The sequence below is a fragment of the Apium graveolens genome, chromosome 4 (assembly GCF_009905375.1).
Source record: "Apium graveolens cultivar Ventura chromosome 4, ASM990537v1, whole genome shotgun sequence".
NCBI lineage: Eukaryota > Viridiplantae > Streptophyta > Magnoliopsida > Apiales > Apiaceae > Apium > Apium graveolens.
The window spans coordinates 41,649,497-41,653,251 of NC_133650.1; the positions used below are offsets into that span (position 1 = coordinate 41,649,497).

General features: G+C 39.1%; 1 non-coding gene across 1 annotated transcript; it reads right to left on the reverse strand.

The window, feature by feature from the left end:
* Positions 1-1,600: 1,600 nt before the first annotated feature.
* On the reverse strand, positions 1,601-1,707 carry LOC141723200 (small nucleolar RNA R71). Its single transcript, XR_012576188.1, has one exon. It is a non-coding gene; the product is annotated as a small nucleolar RNA R71 (small nucleolar RNA).
* Between the last annotated feature and the right edge of the window lie 2,048 nt (positions 1,708-3,755).

Here is a 3,755-nt window from a genome sequence, read left to right on the forward strand (position 1 = left end):
TCTAGTTTATTCTTGTGATTCTTTTTTATATTGTTTCTTGGGATGCTAGTTTTCTTATTTGTGAACCTATACTCTTGTTTCGTACTTGGTTTATTATTTAATTAGTATAAAGACTATATTTATTATACCATGCTTTCATCAGAACCGACGTTGATGATAAGTCCGATTATGGGCTAATCGTTATCGTGGGATTCTAACGGATTTATTTATGGATTTCTTTAGTTAATTCATTTCGCTACTTTAGTGTGTGGTGATTGTATGATATCCTAGTATTGGTTGTGCTTATTCGTCTTATGAGCGTCGCGAACTTATAAGATAGCGTGTTAATCTTTAATGAAGTGTAAGTTAATTTAAAGGTTTAGAACTTACCATGCTAGCATAGGTTCATGTATTTGTTATGCATGATTCGTAGGTAATTTTAACCATCTTACTTGCCTTATGTAATCACGATAGATAACTTGTGCATTAAACCATTATGTTGTCAAATTCTATAGACATATAGGGTCTCAATATAATTGGTGTCTATTCAGCTTCTATTTCTTTTTTGGATGTCTGGTAGTATGGTATTCGTACAACAAAAGTTGGCATTTATCAGTTTCGTGTTATCAGATTAGTGTCATCACCATTACATGCTAAGGTTAAGAATGAAAAGGCTATTGAATGAAGTATTTAATGAAGTTAAAATCCCATGTTTGTGTCATATAGTATTCAACTCTCTTTGCTCTCTTACTTAATGTTCTTTAGTACAATCTCTTAGTTAATCTTAGTTATAAACGACCTCAATTTGTTATTCGTCTTAGCATTGGATAATAGCCATACCATTGTTGTATAAATACATTGATTGAAGTTAACCAAAACTAGTCCCTGTGGGAACGAACTAGAATTGATTCTATATGACTTGCGATCGTGTATACTTGCGTGAATATTAGCATTTGTTCTATCCCTAACAAGTTTTTGGCACCGCTGCCGGGGAATTCGGTGTTAATTTTTAGTTTATGTGTTTATCATCATTGGTCGTTAAAGTTCAGTGACTCGGACATTGTTACTTACTAAATTCCTTGTCGTGTTTCAGGTATTGTAGCGAGCATGTATGTATACGCGTTCTCGGTCTCGTAAGAGAATAATGGATCAAGCTGAGGAAGAAGTTATAGTAGAGGAGAAAGTTGAAGAAGAGATCTTAGTTGAGAAGGAAGAAGAAGAACTTATTGCAATGGGAGAATCAGAAGCGAATCCAAAGGCTTTGATGGATTACTCTCAACCGAAGATCAATGATATTTAGTCTAGAATTGTTCGACCAGCCATCTCGGCTAACACCTTTGAGATCAAGTCGAGCACGATTCAGATGATACAGAATTCAGTTCAGTTTGGGGGTTCTCCGACAGAAGACCCCAACATGCACATCAGAGATTTCATCGAGATCTGCGACACTTTCAAGTTCAATGGAGTTTTTGAAGATGCTATTAAGTTGAGGATTTTCCCATTCTCTCTGTGTGATAAATCAAAGTGCTGGTTACATTCTCTGCCACCAGGGTCTATCACCAAATGGGAGGATCTTGCTAAAAAATTCTTAACTAAATTCTTTCATATGGTGAAGACTGCTGCAATCAGAAATGCACTTACTCAATTTACTCAGCAATCTGGAGAATCTTTATGTGAGGCTTGGGATCGTTATAAGGAGATGCTCAGGAAGTGTCCTCACCAAGGGATGCCTGACTGGATGATCATTAACTGTTTCTATAATGGTTTGGGTGCTACTTCTAGACCCATGCTTGATGCAGCATCAGGAGGAGCCTTGTGGGCTAAAAGCTACGATGAAGCTTAAGATATGATTGAACTGATGACTGCAATTGAATACTAGAATCCTACTTAGAGACTATCTCAGGGCAAGGTAGCAGGAATTCTGGATTTAGATACAGCTACTGCTATAGCTGCGCAGCTTAAGGCTTTGATGATGAAGGTGGATTTTTTGGCTAATTATGGAGTTAATCAGATCACTAGTATATGTGAGCTTTGTGCTGGTGCCCATGAGACAGAGCAGTGTACTATTTCTAGTGAATCAGCTCAGTTCGTGAGCAACTTTCAGAGGTCGCAACAACCTGTGCCAGCCACCTATCATCCCAATAATCGCAATCATCCTAACTTTAGCTGGAGCAACACTCAGAATGCGGTTCAGCAGCCTTATCAGCAGTATCCAGCAAAGCAGTACAACCCCCTGGTTTTCAGAAACCGCAATATGCACCAAGGTAACAAATCTAGCCGCAACAGTCTAATGAAAAATCTAAATTGGAGGAGTTGAGGCTCATGTGCGAGAGCCAAGCTATTTCTATCAAGACCTTGGAAAATCAAATAGGACAAATTGCCAATGCCTTGCTAAATCGTCAACCTGGTACACTCCCTAGTGACAATGAAGTGCCAGGAAAGAGGGAATCTAATGAGAAGGTAAAGGCAATTACATTGAGGTCTGGGAAGGTTGCAAATCCCGAACACTCGCAAGTTTCGGATGAAGAAGTTGTAGCTGAAGAAGAAGTGCAGAAGGAAGCAGAAGTGAAACCAAGGAAGACTACTGTTGAACACACTCCTCCTGAGGATAATAAAGGGGAGAAATAGATCTATCCTCCACCTCCCTTTCCTAAGAGGCTGCAGAAGAAAAAGCTGGATAAGCAGTTTGAGAAGTTTCTGGAGGTGTTCAAGAAACTTCATATCAACATAACTTTCGCTCAACCTCTTGAACAGATGCCTAGTTATGAGAAGTTTATGAAAGGTATTCTTTCTTGGAAAGTGAATCTTGATGACTTAGAGACCGTTGCTCTCATGGAAGAATGTAGTGTTGTGCTATAACAGAAGTTACCTCTGAAGCTTAAAGATCCTGGAGGCTTCACCATTCCTTGTACCATTGGAAAAGTGTCATTTGACAAATGCTTATGTAACTTGGGAGCTAGCATCAATCTGATGCGTTTGTCAATCTTCAAGAAGTTGGACTTATTTGGTCCAAAGCCGACTTATATGACCTTACAATTGGATGACCGTTCTATTACATATCCATGAGGCATTGTGGAGGATGTCTTGGTCAAGGTGGATAAACTCATCTTTCCTGCTGATTTTGTAATTCTTGATTTTGAGGAGGATAAGAAGATTCCCATCATCTTGGGAAGACCCTTCTTGGCTACTGGCTAAACCTTGATAGATGTGCAGAAGGGTGAGCTCACCATGCAAGTGTTGGATCCGGATGTGACTTTTAATGTATTCAATGCCATGAAATTCCCTACGGAAAATGAGGAGTGCTTAAAGGTGGAGTTGGTCGATTCTGTGGTTACTTCAGAACTTGATCAATTGCTAAGGTCTGATGCCTTAGAAATGGCCTTGTTGGGGAATTCAGATAGTGAAGATGATGAAGGTGATGAGCAGTTGCAATATCTGAATGCTTCTCCCTGGAAGCGGAAGATGGATATGCCTTTTGAATCTTTTGGAATGGAGGAGCTAAACAAATCTCCAAAGCGCCTCAAGCCATCTATTGAGGAAGCTCCTACACTTGATCTTAAACCATTGCCTGAACACTTAAGGTATGCTTTTTAGGTGATGCATCTACTTTGCCTGTGATTATTGCATCTGACCTTTTAGGTAGTGACGAGGAAAAACTCTTAATAATTCTGAGAGATTTCAAGTCGGCAATTAGATGGACTATAACAGATATCAAGGGAATCAACTCTTCTTATTGCATGCATAAAATTCTTCTAGAGGAAGGTATCAAGCCTACT